The sequence below is a fragment of the Dromaius novaehollandiae genome, chromosome 9 (assembly GCF_036370855.1).
Source record: "Dromaius novaehollandiae isolate bDroNov1 chromosome 9, bDroNov1.hap1, whole genome shotgun sequence".
NCBI classification, from domain to species: domain Eukaryota; kingdom Metazoa; phylum Chordata; class Aves; order Casuariiformes; family Dromaiidae; genus Dromaius; species Dromaius novaehollandiae.
The window spans coordinates 25,639,555-25,657,089 of NC_088106.1; the positions used below are offsets into that span (position 1 = coordinate 25,639,555).

General features: G+C 52.7%; 1 protein-coding gene across 6 annotated transcripts in view; it reads right to left on the reverse strand.

Moving 5' to 3' along the window:
* Window positions 1-17,535, reverse strand: part of ST6GAL1 (ST6 beta-galactoside alpha-2,6-sialyltransferase 1) — an 85,743-nt gene that overhangs the window by 55,276 nt on the left and 12,932 nt on the right. For 2 of the 6 annotated variants that reach the window (XM_064516959.1, XM_064516958.1), the window contains exon 1: window positions 3,886-4,026. The gene's annotated coding sequence lies outside the window, so the exon portion shown is untranslated. Of the gene's footprint in view, window positions 1-1,904; window positions 2,010-3,885; window positions 4,027-4,247; window positions 4,358-4,390; window positions 4,527-5,345; window positions 5,461-17,535 lie in introns of those variants that run through there. The other 4 variants (XM_026109685.2, XM_026109688.2, XM_026109689.2 and 1 more) reach the window with 4 other exon arrangements.

The following is a 17,535-nucleotide window of genomic DNA, read 5'->3' on the forward strand; positions in this document are numbered from 1 at the left end:
CAGACCTGCATTTGCATCAGTACAATCTGTGAACCACTGGGATGGACTTTATGAAGGAAGCTTGGGGTTCACATTTCACTACAGGCTGAACTGCAGTGTGCCTATTACAAAGGCAACAAACCTTAATTCCACCTATCAGCAAGTGGCCTAAACATACAAAGTATTCCAAGTTTTTAATCACCTGAGTAACTAGAACATTTGATCACAATGATTCCTGCTGGGCTAAACATCTAAGAGCACTTTATACTGGAAGTGTCTTCTTTCATGTTCTAGTTTTGTAATCAATATAATCAGCCCATTTGCAACTGAAAGAACATTCAGAGGAATCACTTATAGTAGCACTTAACAGAAAAGTTGCCAGTCAAGTGGCACAAGCTTCAAGCACATCCATAGCAATCAGGAGTTTTAGTAAATCTGTATGCAATCTCAAAGGAAACATTCTCCAAACACGAAGAGCTGTCCAGGAGCTCGGCAGGACGTATACCACCTTCGATGCAGAAACAAAGCCTGTGCACGCTGAAGCAGTTATAGCGAAAGTAGGTCAGCAATCTAAGAAAGGCTATGTTTAAGATAAAGTATCAAATTGAGTCATAATGCTCTTTGACTGCTAATCCTTTGCAGAATTCTGATTTACGTTACCCCAGCAAATCCAAGGACCACAGGAGGGGTCCGTGCTTTTTGTAAGGCATCATCAAAATGATTTTGTCTCATCTTTTCTCATGATCCTTATAAATGCTGAGCTGAGAATAGGAAAAAGATATTTTTACCTAGTGCTACACTAGCCTGCAGCTTAGACTTTCCTGTGAAAGACTCCAACCTTACTGCAGCATTTCCATCCCTTCAAAAGCTGCTGAGGCAACAGATCAAGCGGGTCAGGAGAAGCAGAGGAAGGTGGGAGAGCCTTAGTTCACACCCCTCCTCAGGGCCAACCAGCCACACCAGCCTGGGAGCAGAGGGCAGGAGAACCTGACGTGGATTTTGGCCAGCACTTATTCTGCATTTCCTCCCGCCAGGAGCAAAACTGAAGCAGGAAGAGACTTGTGCTTCACAGTTATCTAAGGTTAAGACACCTGCACGGGTGGTGTCACGTATATGCTACCTTTGGCAAAGTCTGTCCCTCAGCAGGCCATCCAGCCTCCCACAAAGACCGGCAGGGAAACAAGCCTTTGAATATACAGTAATCCCACTTGTGCAGTCAAGCACCTCTTGAGCCACGGTCTCAAGGAGACCATGAAAGATATGAAGCATTACGGGCTGCATCCAGCTTGCCATGTCATACGGGGAACTCTAGTCTCCCCCCATGCCCTTCCAGCTCCTGCAGTACTGAACACCATCTGCAACTGCTACAAACCACGATTCAAGTACTTGCCCAGTTTGTCTCCAAAAAATTAGGTCTCAGTCAATGACGGTACGCCTCCGTCGCCACAGTTTGGTTTTAACCAACTTACAGAGTATTTCCAAACAAACAGTAGTTACCAAACAGGCAGTCGTGTTATCTAAGCCTCATCAACAAATATTTGTTTGCACAGGAATAAGGCAGAGGACAGAAGATCCTGTTTTATGGCCATTTAAACGAAGAAAATTAACCTTGTATTTGCTGTCAGCTGGAAACAGATCCACACACGGCGGATGACTGCAGCACAGCTGACACGTGGCAGCTCGCTAGACCGGGTGTCAGTCTCCTTGGCGAGAAGAGTTTTAAGCTCAGCTACAGCTTTTGTCACAGAGATGAACACACAGGCAAAAAACAGCACAACAGACCCAGAAAGCCTGCACCAAACAGCCACCGTTCCTTACGGACACAGCCCAAAGCAGAGCGCTCTCCACAGCAACTCGAGTATTTTACCAACCTAAAGGAAGGGTCTGTAAAGATGCGCGCAAGAAGCCAGCGCGGACAGATTTACCTTGAGCTGTCAGCGGAGGAGCTGCAGCCCTGCGAGGGCGTCCCTGGCTGGCACCCGCAGCCGGCTGTGCTGGAGCTCGTCCCAGCGCACACGCCTCGGTGCCACCGAGCCACTCGCCTCTGCAGCACGATCACCTCCAGCAGCAGCAAACAGATTTATTAGCTAAACCAGAAGAAAACAGATGATTCAACCAGACTCCGCACCTGCATCATCCCCAAGCAGCAGCTTTTGCTGAGGTGAGGAGATCTGCTGCCCAGAATAGACGAGTCTCGGGGAAAGGCTGGTGCCCTCGGAGCCCCAGGCCGGCTGACGCCAGCCCCCTCAGCCCTCACCCTCCAAGAGGAAAAGCTAAAACTAACAGGAAAAAAAGTCTGCCTCATTAGACTCTCTTGGCTCCTGTCCCAGAGGCCTTCTAGGCAGCATTTTTCCTGGGAATATTCTTCCTCCTGGGGAACGTTCAGCATCACTCATGTCTATACAAACTCCAAAGTCGCTCAGGACTTCACTGAAACCTTCACTAATGCTGTGGCTCAGGCAAAAGGGGCGATTATGAAGTGCTAGGGATACGTGTTCATGACCTTATCCTATCCTGCACTCCAGCAGATGAGGCCAACCTTTTAAGATACAGGACCAGCTACGAGAATCAAAAATGCATCAGAGGTCAGAAAACAAGCAGTCTCTTCCTTCCCATCTCCTCCTCTGTAACGGGCTTAATCCCACACAGCTGGGATTTCATCCCCATCTCCCTGCCCTTCTCGGGAGAACGGCAGGATGGTGCAGCCGTTCCACAGAGCGCTCCCAAATGTTTAAGTTAGCTCAGTTCAGCTCGGCCCAGGAAAGCTATTCCACAAACCCTTCTGTAAACAGGGTTTTAAAATCCAGTTAGGTTATTTATTGACCTTTTAGGCAAGCGCAGTCCGGCGAGCGTGCCACTAGGACAGAAACGAGTCGCACAGCCTAACACGGGAGAAAGGAGCATGGCTCGGAATACGCAGTTCTGACTTCTCAGCCCGTCAGAGCCAAGCAAATAAAGTCTGCTGTTACATTCACCCGCCCTTTGACAACACTTTTTCCCACTCAGATATTTTGGTTTTGACATTATCAGTGATTAGATCAAGTTACAGTAAAAAGTTATGAGAATAACACCAGGAACACTTCCTCTAAAGGAACAGCAGATTCCCTTCCTTTATTTCTCCAGTTTCTACTTTACTGTGCCTACTCACAGACAGGCTTTATATAAATAAAGCAGATAAAGATTCGACCCTCAAAGAAAAGCGGCAGTGAATAACGACAAGAAAAGTTCAGCAGTTAAACAGATATTTCTCCTCCTCCGTAACCTGACTTGCTCTGAATTCTCAAGCCCGGCCCTTTCCAGCGCATCCCTTGCTGCACCTCGCAGGTCCGCACGCGCCGACCCGCACCAGCAAAGGTCTCCCAAAGGAGAGATCCAGAGGCGGACACGGACAAACTCCAGGAGAAGGAGGACCTGCGAGCACGGGATGCGTTCCTCACTCGCCTCCTGCCCGCTTCCACCGCCCGGGCGGCGCCGCCTCCGCCAGCGCAGCGCAGCGCGGCCCGGGCAGCGGGGGGCGGCGGGGCCGGAGCGGCGGCTCTGCGCCCCGTCCCCGCGCTAGCGGCGGTGCGAGGGGAGGCAGCAGCGACTGAGGACAAAGGCGGGCGGGCTGCAGAGGAGCAGCCGCCCAGTCAGCTGCAGGTAGAGGCAATTACGGGTCTGCTAACAAAGTTTAACATCTTCCCTTTGGCATTTGTAAGGATAAAGAACAAAAAATAGAAAAGAAAAAAACCGTGAAGCTATTTGCAGGCGGCCACCGCGCCCGCTTCTCCCGCAGCCTCGCGCAGCCCCGGCGAGCCTCCCCCGCCGCCCCCCGCGCCCCGCTGCCGCCCCGCGCAGCCGCCGCCCCCCCGCACCGCCCCGCACCGCCCCGCACCGCCGCCTCCGTGCCTGCTGCCGGCCGCGCACCTGCGCTCGGGGGCCGCGCCGCGCCGCTCCGCCGCCCCTCCGCTCGCCGCCGCCGCCCGCCTTTGTTGCCGCCGCCGCCGCGGCATTTAAGCGGCGCTCCCCCGCGCGGCGCTGCGCGGCGGCGGCGCGGGGCCGGGCCGCGGCCGCCGGGACCCCCCCGCCCCGGGGGCAGGCGCAGGGCGGGCGGGCGGGAGGCACCGCGCCGCAGCCCCCCTCCCGCGGCGGCGCCCAGGGCTGGCTGCTGGCCGGCACGTCCCTTCCTGGCATCCCAGCGGGACGGAGCCCCCCATCCCCCAGCGCTGAATCCGACAGGAATAGCGCGGACAAAGGAGGAACCGGAGAGAGGGTCTCTCGCCTCGTACCTGCCCGGTGGGAAAGTTTCCCAGCCCCGTGGGAGCGCTTTGGCGGCAGTCTGCAAAGCCTTCTCCCTGCCCGGCTCCCGCGAGGAGATGATTTTTTTTGGAAGCAAACAAAAAGTGAGCTGATTTATCCCTATTATACATACGGCCCAGTTATAGCAGCGCTGTCATCTATCCTGATTATCACAGGCTGATTTTGAATACGCAAAGCAGACGTTATCAATATTTCATAAGCCAAACAGAGCCAAGCAGCTTTCCCTGGCGTGGTGCTTGCCTGCCGTCTCCGGGAGAGCAGTTTGGCTCGCCGTGCCGCCTGCAGCCGCTCTGCTCGCTGCTCCGACGCGCTCCAGGGCACCTTTGGACACCTAACGCCACGGCGTAGCACAGCAGCGCCCAGCAGGTACCCAAGGGCTGCCTGCAGCCCAAAGCGTGGAAAATACGGCTCGCAAGCACCTTCTGGCTTAAACTAGCTTTAGGCATAAGCTGTTTTCAGACTCTTCCATTTTTCCGTCAAAGACACAAGCATGAGCAAGTAGCAGTGTGCACAAATACAATTTGCCAAGTTAGACACTAATTAGGCTCCAGTCGAGCTGCTAATGTGACTAGTGTTGTTATAAAAGCTTGGATCCTGGAACAGGAGAGCTGCTTGCCACGTGCGCCAAAACAATGATCCTGCTTAAATCCCTGCGCTTCCCTGGCAGCTGCCTCTTACCAGCATAAGAGAAGGCAGAATTTGGCTGGTAGCAAGTCGCGTCTTCTCACTGGACGAGTAAGAAGGGAGTTACAGTTATGGTTATGGTTATGCCTGTGTCGCGACCTTTAGGGGTGCTTTACAGCTCCCGAGTGGCGGTACCTGCCCCAGCTCCGTGGCGGGGTGGTTTTCCCTACCGACCCCGCGGAGCAAGGGGAAGCGGGTGCTGCGCAGGGTGCGGCGCGTGGTACCCACCGCAGCATAGGCCCCGCTGCTGCCCCCACTGCTAGACCAAAGAGCAAGCACACGGTTTCTGAGGCGTACCCATACATTCCTGCCTTTAACAGGTCTGGGGTCATGCCCTATGAGTCTGGGTGAAAACTGCACGTCTAACCATGTGTTAATCTCACCTGACGGCAGGCGACAGCATCCTGCACGCAGACCTCGCTCTTCCTCTTCCAGCTCTTCGGTTTGCTGCAGCAAAGTCTTCCCAAAGGCGCTCTGAGATCAGAGGAGATGAAATATCTGTAAGGACATACAAAGTATTTTGAAATGAGCCCTCAGAAAAAGAACAACAACAACTGTTAGTGATATTGCAGAATACAGGTTCACTTATTGCAAAATTGCATTTTCTGCAAGTAATTCAGTTACAGCCAGTGCCGTTCGGAGCCAGGCATGCCGAGGAGAGCCGGGCATGGAGACACAGCTTTTGCAAACAATTTGCCTGACTCCTGGTGCCTCTTCCAGGCTGCAGAGAGAGGAGGGAGCAGACGGGCAGAGGCAGGGTAGGATGCTCTTTGCAAGCAGCCTGATGCCCTGCCTGGAAGAACAGGGGACAGGGATTACCGCGAGGGCGGGCGGTGATGGTGTGCAGGACTGGAGCGCTGGCAGCGTTCCCGCGGTCTGCCTGCACGGCACGTGCTCCCGGGGCCCCGGCTGGGCCCGCTGCTCTCGGCGCTCCAGCACTGGAGCCCAGGTGTCGGGGGAGGCAGACGCTGCCCTGCATAGACATAAAATGGTTTAAGAGCAGGTTAAACCTTACACACAGGCTGAATCTGAAGCCGGTATGGGTTTGTGCTGCTCCTTTAATCTGGGGGAGAAGTGAGCCAGGCAGCTGGCCAGCCTGCACTACCACTAATTGTGGTAGGTTTATGTGGATGCTTGCTAAGAAAAGTCTTATCCTGGGATGAGATCCTTCACTGAGCATCTTCCCAGTCCTTTTGCATTTAGACTCGGAGGAGGAGGAAGACACCAGTGCAAAGGTCTGGACAAAAAGCCTCACGCCCTCCCCATCAGATGCCCAAGCTCAGTAACAGAGTGGCTCGCTCTCCGTCTCCACTTCCAAGCACGCGACTGCGCTGAGAAGTCCCTCAGCTACATCTCCCGCCGCCCGCGTGCTGCGCTGCTCGCGGCAGGAGCGTAGCTCCACGCGGGTCGGCCTGGGAGCACCGTCGCCTGGCCCTGCCGCCTCCCGGTGCCCTGCTCTTCCCTCCCCCTCGCTGCGCCGAGTTTTCGAGCCAGGACCCTGCTGGAAAAGGACCACCCAATGCGGAGGGAGGCCTTCCCTACCTTTGGCAGCTGTTGCAGAACTGCAGGGAAAGGAGAGCAGCCTTTCCTGGAGCCGGGGAGCTGCCCCAGGGCGAGCCTCACCTATCTGCCTGCCCTGCCCCGGCAGACAAGACCACAGCGGCAGCCGGGGCGAGCATCCAAGCTGCAGAGGGATGCACGGGACCGCGCTGCTCTTCCATGCCTGTGACTCCTACCTCCCGGCAGGGCCTTCTGCGGAGCACAGGCCTCATCCGCGCTATCGTCTTCCTGCACTGCAGGAGAGCAGGCTGCCACGGCCTAACTGCCAGAAGTCATGGGCACTTCTCGCTATCCGTCACTGCGGAGAGGCGCAGAGCTTGGAAGGGGGAGCATCGTAACCGAGGGCTTTTCCCCCGGCATGCCCTTGCCCCGGCCCAGCCACATCCCAGGCCAGCTCAGGCTGTGCCTAGACCACTCCTGGGTTTCCAGTCCCCCTCGTGGCTTTTGGGGAAAGAAGCAGATAGCTCTGTAGGTTAGGGGCTGAAACGGCCTGAAACAGCCTTGTGCCCCTCTGGCTGCATTCATGCAACTACTAGTTATAACTGTTAGGGAGGAGTTTGCGTGGCATATTTACCAGTGCATTGCTATAAATGCTAAGACAAGTGCTCGGCTGTTCAGTGAAGTGATCAGTATCGATGCTTCATGACCACTAATATTAAGAGTTCAAGAATCACAGATAAAAGTTTTGAAAGGAATCCTTTCTGAGACTCCTTTACTCAGAGGCATGTAAAGTTGGCTTTGAATGGTTTTTAAATGAAAAAAATGTTTTCTCATGTCTTGATTTCCTTAACTCTTTGATTAAATCTTTAATAGCTTTATAATGAAGAGTCATATCCTTCTCAGCTGTCTAACCCGATTTTCCTTGAAACCAAGGGAAACCACACATGCTAAGCAGAGTAGTTACACAGAAGTCCCACCACTTAGGACATGCAGGGATATTTTTACCCTGTGCAATAGCAGAAATTTTCTCCTGCAGCCCCAAAGCACAGTGGAACTGACTAAAAATAGAAATTGGGGTTCAGAAGACCCCCAAAGTCCATGTTGTTTATACTTGCTGCCCCAAATCAGCATTGGTGACAGAGTTTTATCTAACCTGCTCTTAAGAACATCCACTGATGGAGATTCCCCAACCAATACTTTTTCCAGGGCTTATTTATCTTAGACGGAAAGTTTGTCCCAGTGACTAGTCAAAATTTCTGTTGCTGTAGTCCTTCTCCTACCCCCAGTCAACATGCAGACCAGTTTATTGTCTTTCTCTGCAGCAGCCTATTATATACGTAAAGGCTTAACAAGTGTCCCAGAGCCTGCCTTCCTCTAGGTTAAACAATGCCACTTCTTTCAATCTGTCCCCAGAGGTCATGTTTCCATGACCATCCTTGCTGCCCATCTCTGGTTCCTCATCAGTTGGACTTTACCTTTTTTGACACGCTGTGCCCAAAATTGGACACAGGCCTCTAGGCTAAAGCCTAAGCTACCCCAAGCAGAAGGAAAGGGTTGCATCGTGTTCTACATGAGACATTTCTGCTTATATTGGCCATTTCATTTTGTTCTTTTCACAGGATGGTGGTGGTGGCACTGACTCACCTTCAGCTTGGGATGCCCTATAATGACCAAGTCTTCTGTAAAACCAGTGCCTGGCCAGACTCTCACTGGACTTTCCTGGCCAGCAGCAGCAACCAGCCCCCTTGCCAGTGAGACACCCTGGGCAGAGCAGATAGCAGTGCCAATGGGTTTACTCACACTCCCGCTCGCGTTCCTCCTCCCTCCCATTCGGGATCCTGGATTCTTGCAAAGGCAGGATGAGTCTTGTTTTTCTGAATTCCCGTGGGTGCACTTTCCAGGCAAAAGTAAAGAAAAGCAAGAGTTGGGCTACAGCGTTTTATCCTCTGACCAGCTTCAGACAGAGTCTCCTGGGACTGAGCAAGGCTACCAGAGCCCGTGATTCATTATGCCCATACTGTATTTATCTCTTAGCATTACAGTGTTGGTATTCAAAGAAAAGTGACATATTTAACTGGTAGATAAATGGCAGACCCCAGGCAGCAACAACAAGGAAGGATTTACAGTCCCTGCTGGCATGCAGTGCATACACACAGCAGCAACTAGGAAGGCTCAGTTGTCTTGGATCGCAGTTGCAGACAACATTACGAATGCAAGTCCGCACACAGCCCGAGCTGAAGACAGCCAGATCCGTTCTGTGCTGGAAATTCTGTGTCACTGGGTTGCAACACATGGAAGAAAGTAAAACTTCACTTAAGGCCAGGATGCTACCTGGCAAAGATTTAGCACAAGTCCCATCAGTCTACAGGCCGAGTTCCCTGCTGCACCTCCCGCGCGCACCAGCAGAGACCCCAGGCCGGTACCGCGAGCGAGGAGCGGGGTTGGAGCACCTTCCTGCCGGCTGTCGGGGCGGGAGAGGGGCCAGGCCCCGAGCGGGGACGTAATTCAGGGATGCAGAGAGCAGCCCACGGCACCTGGGAGGAAGCCTCTCCTCCTCCTCAGGGGCCCAGCTGCTTTCCAGCTTCACCTCGGGCCTTTGCAGCTCAAATGGGAAAGAGTCAAAGCAACGCGCAAAACCACAGGGAAGGATAACAGTATATTAAAGGATGCCCACTCTCTCCAGATGCTAGTTTTATCGTCCCACCCATGTCCCCATAAATCGCTTCCCCACGCGAGGAGCATGCAGAAGTTGCAAGCAGAAACGGGAAGTGTCACCTTATCCACAGATTAGGATGTGGCAGGTCCCTCTCAAAACAGACCTGGAACAAACTGTCCTACGTGCGCCTCTGTCTCCTCTCGGTGGTTGTTACCCATGTCACCGCCTCGCCCTGCTCCCTCCTAAGAACCAGAGCAGACCGGAGAAACGCGGCTTTCCCACGGCTGGGATCGCTCGGGGTGAGAAACGTCCCCCCGCTTTCGCGGCAGCCGGGCGGAGGGGGCACGCGCAGACGCGGGCAACGCAGCTTTGCTCCCCTCCACGCACCGCGCACGGGGGAGGCGATGCACAGCCAGGCTGCGACGCGCAGCAACGCGCGGGTGCGAAAGGCCACGGCACTCCCTCCCGCTTATCTTCCAGCCAAGCCAAAGACGCAGACCATCGCAGGGGAGGTACTGTTGACTTTGTTCTGAAGACGCGGGTTCAAGCCTGAACAGGTAACACCCAGAACGATTCCTGCGATCACCGTTCCAACGGGATCATGTGCGCTGCTAACGTCTGCAGCCCTGTGAGTCTAAAATGGGGAAAATAAGACTTACTGAGAAATACAGAGAAGATGGCAGGAGATACTGTTTAGAGACGAGTTCACATACTTTACAGCTTAACAGAACCTGATGATGCGGATGATTTTTTTCCCCACTCCCCTTATCTTGATTAGAATAAAAAAGGTAAATTAGCCTTTATACCCAAGCAAACAAGGCCATCCTTCTCTGCTGATTAGAAAACAATCTGAATCCAACAGATCGCACAGCCTCAGGCAGGGGATCTTGAGGTCCTAGCTATTGCTACAGAAGCCGCCGTGGTCTGAAAACCAGCTTGTCGTGGTTCAGTTCAGAACACAACTGCAATACCTTTAAAATCTCTTTCAAATGTCCAAAGCCATATCTTAACTCTGGAGAAACATCCAGCCCTACCTACACTGCAAGCCACAAACCCAGGGAAGTAGCAACGAGGTAGTCAGGTATTTGTACGTAGCTGCTGTGAGTACAAAAGGACCAGGGAGGTTTTGTAGTTTCTCGCAAACTTGTCTCCGGGTGGTCAGGCCCTCCGCAGCCGCGTTGCACCGCCACACCACAGTCCTGCTGGAGGAGAAAGTCTCCCCTGGGCAGCCCCCGACGAGTCGGAGGGGTCAAGGACGAGCACCAGGAATTTCCTTGGACGAGAGCAGTGGTTGCCAGCCCCGGCTCACGGGCAGCAGCCTGTTCCTCCTCGCAGTGCTGTTTTACTTCCCCCCCGACTCCTGTTTCTCCAAGTGAACGGCGGGGGGCAACCCACGCAGTTGCCTGCAGCCTGGGCATGGTCACCATTCATTCCTTCGGGACGCCAAAGGCTGGTGGTCACCCTCAAAAGACCTCCTGCCTGCAGCGCGTCCCTCTGCTGCCTGCTGCAGGTGCCAGGGTGCAGCTTTCTCACCGAGAAGGGGCTGCCAGCAGCCCACCCCGGTCAGGCTTTGCTTTGGGCTAGCCTGTCTCCCGTGAGCTCCCAAACTTGGTTTTCATTAGAGCATCCCAGACTTTGACAAATAGCCTTCCTCCCTGTGCAGCCACAGCCAAGAGGTAAAGCTGGTGGCACCACTCGCACTGGGGCAAGTGCCAGGGAGGAGCGCTGCAGCGGGGCCGGGCGCACCCCCCGCCCCGAGAAGCACCACCCCTCTGCGTCCATCGCCTTGGTCTCAGCGTCACCCAGGGAGCCCTAGCCCAGACAGGGCAGCGGGGCGCCTGCGTGGAGGCAGGTTCACTTACGCAGCTCCCCTCTCCCCGGCCGCGCGGGGCTCTGCGCCAGCAGGCCACGGCCAAGGCGGTGCTCGGCGGCCGCTGCTGCGGGAGCTGCCCCCCAGCACCCGCTGCCCCCACCTCCATGCAGCATCCATCCAAACTGCCTCTCTCGCTGAAGGCAGGCAGAGTCGTCTGCGTGACCTGCACTGGAGCGGCCGAGGAGGGTCCCTGCACTCTGGTCTGTGACTACGTAGGGTTTCTTCGTACCTGTGCATGAGCACGTGTGTTCGCCCCCCCTTTTTTTCCTCCCCTCTCCTTTTTCCACAAGGGCAGGGGGAGGCAACGCTCTCCCCCGAAGGCTGCCTTGCGCAGCTCTGAAGCGGTAGCGCACCAAAGCCTCCCCATCTTCGCCACGAGCACCCAACCACAGCCTGAGACAGGAAGAAGAGCTGCTGCGGTAGCTAAAAGCAGCTCGGAACGTGTTTTTGTTCAGAACTGAGACAGCAGCTGGCCAACCACAACTGCTAACATCTGGGGTGGATTTTATAGCCTGTTCCTATCCAGCCAGACAAGTGTGGTGCCCGAGGAGCAGGCTGGCCCTCCCTGCCTATCGGGTGGTGCGTGCTGCAGACACCGGCGGGTAGATGCACGCCAGGTATCACAGGCTCCATTTCGCATCACAGCCGCCCCTCCAGGGCTCGTGCCGTCCACACTAACCCTTTGCCTCTCCTCTCCGCGCTGTAAACTGTCACGGGTTAAAGCCAGGAGAGCTTCAGAGCGCCCCAAGCACACCGCAAGCTTTGGTCGGTCCTTTTCCTATTTTGAGACAGAATCGTTCTGAGATGGAAACTTCTTTTACAGCCAAGTTTTCATTTTATCCTCTTCCCTGTGAAACACAAACCGCTCAGCTCAAAAATCAGGGTGAGCTGGTATGGGGCTGGCTGAGTCATCCCATGTGATTGTCAGCAGTCTCTGGTGATCAGAGTGACAGCACCAAACCATTTCCTTACAAGGCACCCCAGGGAGTCAGACCTGTGAAAGGAAGGATCAGCACTGGAACCAGTCCTAGCAGCACCTGTCACTGATGATGCGAAAATAGTAAAGAGGGCTACTTCTACTATATTGGGTCACAGTACGACTTCACAGTAGGTTTAGGGAGTTTTACAGGATCGCTACTGGCTTGCCATGAAACGCTGTAAACACACAAATGGAAAAAAAAACACCACCACCAGAGTTCCAGTGAAATGCCAGACCTCCAGCGTGAAGACTGGTCAATTTGAAATACTTTTCCCGCTGGAATTCTAATAAAAAGGCTTTTCTTAAATGGTAGACAAAAAAAGATTTTTTTAGTACAGAAAAATAACTTCGACAAAACATTCACAAGTTCTCATCAGGACGTACAGCTGTCCCCCACTTCCCAGAGTCCAGGACAAACAGGGTGCACAAGCCAGCTGCTGTAGAGTGGGTGTACCAGCTCAAACCAGAACTAAGAAACAGCGGATCCAGCATAGTTATTTCGCCCTCTGCCCAGCATTTGTATATGCAGAGATGAAGAATGAACGTGGTAAAACTCAGATAAACTCTTAAGTTCAGCTAAGAAACCTTTAAAGATGTACAAAACCAATGCCCTAGCTTGAAAGCGCTTCAGGACAAATGCACGTTATGGTCCCTGGCAGCCTGCAGCTAACCGTGCAGGCCCAGCACCCCGCTGCCAGCCCCGCAGGGGCAGTCATCCTGCCGCAGACACAGGGCTGCCAGCATTCAGATTACACTTCTCTGGATTTGTGTGCTGCAGCCAAAGCACTGTGCCCGTCCCATGCTTGCTAGGTACACTTCCACGGGAGGAAACCTGCACTAAGCATTTCCTAGCAGGACCAGAGCTGGAAAAGACCACCTGTGGTGCCTGGTCACCCCTGTAATTAGATTTGGCTTTTGGCAGGAGAAGCAGCTGTTCTGCCTGGGGAAGACTTTTGGTGGCTTGTGGTTACAAGCAGGAAGGACGGTATGAAAGAAAGAGGCCACATGCAATGGTGTAGGCATGGTCTAAGCCCACGCATCTGCTATCACCTGTCCTACTGCCGCTCCTGCACCACTTTGCCATACAGGGAAGTGGGACTAGGTTGCAATGGAAATGCAGGGTTTTTTGCTAGCTGCCCACCCAGCCCAGGCATTAAGCAACCATGCCATCCGCAACGGGGGTGTCCAGCTCACCTTCCGTCGCTTTGGCCAGGGTCTCCAAACTGCTGCAGCCAGACCCAGCTGCTCAGCCACATGCTGAACAGGAAAAGAACAGACTGCACGTGCCTTGGGTGAGCTGAAACCAAAAAACCACCATTTCCAGATTCCTCTGGTCTGTAGAGTTTTTTTATACCCAGCATGCGATCGCAGCATATGGAAGGAGTCCTTTAGGTCAGACCTGGGATTTGGGCTCTGCCTACCAGAGGACATCAAACACAGCTAGTCCCCGTTTGCCGTCCATAACAGAGAGGGCTCTGGGGGCATTGCACAGCCTCGCGTAGGCGTGGGGTGTTCCCACGCAGACCAGCTGGGTTGTCTAGCTCACCACAGCAGGGCTGAAATCAACTGATACACTTAGGCAAGCTTTAAGGAAGCAAATCATTTCTTACCTTCCTTTAGAGAGAACATGTGACAAACTACATGATTTTACAAGGTTCAGATGTATGCCATTTGGGCATGCTTGTGCCAAATACAGTTTTTTCCATCTTTGTGCTTTGCAGCAGTTTATTCTATTTATCCTATTAACTGAAATTGATGGTACCATGTACGTAAGGAGCCAGATGCTCAGCCACTGGTGAGCAGCCTCATCCCAGCTAAAGAGTTTCCAGTACAGTCGTAGGTATATACTAAAAATATCTACAATGCACCAGGACTTCATATTATTCTATGACCCCTTCTTTCCTTTAGATCAAGGAAGGCGGTTTGAATTTATGCAAGCATAAAATTTTTTTGGTGTAATCAGCGACATGATGCTGTGCAGCGCTGGGCTGGAAAGAGTATGGCTCTTCCACCGTCCTTAACAGGGAAGCAGCAGGATGTTTCCACCATGTGTTGTTTTGCATCAAGAGTTAGCAATTTCCCCTAGTCTCCTAAGTATAGTTTAATTATCATGTAAGTACCTGCATCTTTAAAACTTTTTACAGCTTGAGATCCTGAACTGATTTGCAAGCCAGTTATCTGCATTTTCAGATAGCAAATTGTGAAAGTTTAGGGATAGATTTTACAACCCTTAGGCATGTTGATCAACCCTTATTTGTGCAAAGAGTTCTGCCACAGTCACAGCAAGCTGTTGCTCAACATGGTAAAATGCCACAGACTGACTCTGAGCTTTAGGATGTCCCGAGAAACGGCGGGGAAGTGGGGAGTCTTAAGTCTCTAGCCTGGGACTCATATTTTGTGATGGTTCATTTGAAACTCAAAGCTCAAATTTACTCCATTCCAGTTCTGGAGCCTACTCTTCAGGGAATTTTAAGATCAACAAATAAACTCTCTCATTTTCAGTCCAGATCTTAGTGTTGGCTTCCTGAGGAAGTACAAGAGGTTGCTGTAAGGGTACCAGAAATGCTGATTACAAGATGTCCTATGTTTTGGCCCATACCCATAGTACGCACAAGTAATCTGTTGAGAAAGGAAAGGAAAGGTGTCCAACAAGGCTTGACTATCTGGTGTGCCAGCTTTTTATCTACATCCAAAATAGGATTAAAAAAAAAAAAAAAAAGATACAATGCCTACTTCAACACTGCCTGGAAAGGCACTTCGTAGGCACTTTGATGCTCATGCAGCTTGGCTGTACTTGGCTGTACCAGCACCATTTACTCCAGATGAGCACGAACGTGACAAACTGGAGCCTGGAACTGAAGTCCTGCCTGCACTGAGCCACACAACCTCATGATTTAATAAAACATGTAGGATTTTTTCCACTAGAGACATAGTATAGAGGTTGTCAGGACAGGTTGCCCATCCATTATTAGACTTTAACATCAAGATAGTTCTTTGGAACCGATTTCCAGAATAACCCATGGGACGGGCTCTGTTGTCACACCTGGGACTGGCAGCCACACAACTCCTGCACCAGAAACGCCACGTGGCTACAGAACTGCTTTTGCTGCCCTGACCTGATCACAGGCAATGAACTCAAGCCCCGTAAGCACACTGCCCATGTGCCCATCTCGCATGGGGTTTGTCACCTGCACATTGCCAATTAAGAGTGCAAGGCAAATGACAGCAGCTTTATGTGAAGCAGCTGTGTCCCCTAAGCTGGTGGCTGCTGCACTCCCCTACTAGCAGCAGCAGAAAATAAAATATTTTCCTCCGTGCTGTTTCAACATCCCGGCATCACCAGCTGATACGAGCCCAGCAAGGGTTTTCCTCTCCCACTGCCCAGAGGGTCACAGTGGGAGCTGCCACAGCAGGAGAGCACCCTCCTCCTCGTAGCACAGCCCTCCTGCCTGCTGCCTCCTCCAAAACACCCCTGGCTGCCCCCAATATGCTAAGTAGAGTTAAAAACATCTCTCCTTAAAATTCACAGCATGCATGCTTCTCGCACATAGCTGTCCATCATGCTTGCAATGGACTCGCCAATAGTTTTCATAAAACTGTTGGGTTTCTCAGAAAGAAAATGTGGAAAAATGGAAAAAAATATGCCAAAAAAATCTGTTACTTGACACACTGCTTAACCACTCTGTCAGAAGTGTGGCTCCATTGGCACCACGGAATTTCGCCCAGTGCTGACTCGCCATGTACTTTGTGCTTTCCGCCCATCCCCGCCCTAAGAAATCAGCAGCTTAACCGATCAAAACAATTGAAATAAAATATTTAACACGTAGGTTACGCTGGTTACGCTCAGTGGCCAGGAGCCAAGGAAACCCTCCTCCATCCCCACCGCCCTGGCGCGGCGGTGCGGCCAGGCAGCCGGAGCTGGCGGTGCTGTGGGGTCCCGGCTGCTGCGCTGCCTCCAAGCCGAGGCGGAGGGGAGGCCGCCGGGGCGAGGAGGGGAGGCCGCCCGCCCGCGGCCGGGGCGTGCCAGCACGGGGGGAGATGCGGCGTGCCAGCACGGGGGGGGAGATGCTTTCCACGCTCAGAAAGGGGGCACTGAGCGCACGCACGGTGCAAAGGAGAGCTGCTGGTGCTACTTACCTGCCCAAGCGATCGGCTCTAACTCAACGCTACTGAATACTATTGATAAGCGTTTGAAGGCAAAACGGGCTCTGCAGGATCAGCACTAGCACCCGAGCGCTTGCTGGAAAGCACCACATCCCCAAAAGCGCTGGAATGACTCCTGGACCCCAGGGCCCACTGCAAGGCCCACAGCTGAGGCAAGAGATAAGCGATGTTTATACTGTCAAAGGAAAACATATAGGGAATTCTTCCGCAGCCTTGAGAACTCAGATAAACAGAGAGTCAGGACAAATAGAAGTGTCACTGATTGACAAGATATGCACAGGAGTTTCCAGGCAGTGATTTATAGCAACTCCGGTGTATTTGCTAGCATGAGAACACGATCACAAGCACGATACTTGGGACATGGCTCTCCCTGGATGCATCACACCCACACCATTTGCTTCTGAAGTGTTTAAATAAGAGTCTAGAGACACCTCCTAAGCGTTCACACAGCGTTCCCTTAGCTAGCAGCCCTTAATACCCCTCTGGCTTTGTGAGCAATACGTAAGTCGTCCCAGTGCAATCCTCTGTTCGGTATTAAGGTGCGGGGGAGCAGAACTGTGCCTAGTCCAACAGCATGGCAGCAGAGGCATGAGAGCAGAGCACTAGCACAGCCAGTTATCAGGAAACGCTGCCGTTATTTACAGAGGCTTTGCAAGGTTGCCTCATTTCTGACTACTGCAGGGCAAGGCACTGCTGGTTATCTGTTTGAACTGCTTTGATACAGAAAGGTTTCCAGCACAGAGCCTTGACAGCCTGTTTGCAGAGTGTAGTGTTCAAAGTATAGATCAGATGTCATCTACCTGAACTCGGCTGTAGAGTGCTGCTACCCACCGCGTGACAGTCGCGCCCACAGAACTGTTGCACGCCTTGGACTGGGGCCCTTCACCACGCGTCCGGCCACATCCACTAGCGCTGCTGGTCTCGCCGGGGATCGTCCCAAGGTTAAAAAACATCACAGAAGAGTGACAAGGATACCAGCTCCTCTTGCATTGACTCAAGACTATTGCCAGCTCCCTGAGCACCGCAGGAGCCTCCTCACTCACACATCTCTGTATGCTTGCAATTACCACATTAGGAGCACCAGGTGATTCCTGCTGCTTTCTATAATGCTTCCTTAGAAAGGAATGAAATATCTTTCTAAAGTTGAGGAAAGTGGCAAACATCTTTCATGCCCGGCTCATTTCTTCCTCCATTTCACTCTCTGGCTGCTGGAAAAGGAATAGCTCAGAAGGACATTAGTCTTTTCTTAAGCCAGTCTTTATCTTGCCCACTATTTTCTGCAAGACTGGCCTGAATTACTTTCACCTTAATTTTTTTCCAGTGCTAACAATAACTGTACTCCTCTACCATTATTTGGACGTGTAGGATCATATTTCTTCACGATTACTGTAGCTATTTTCT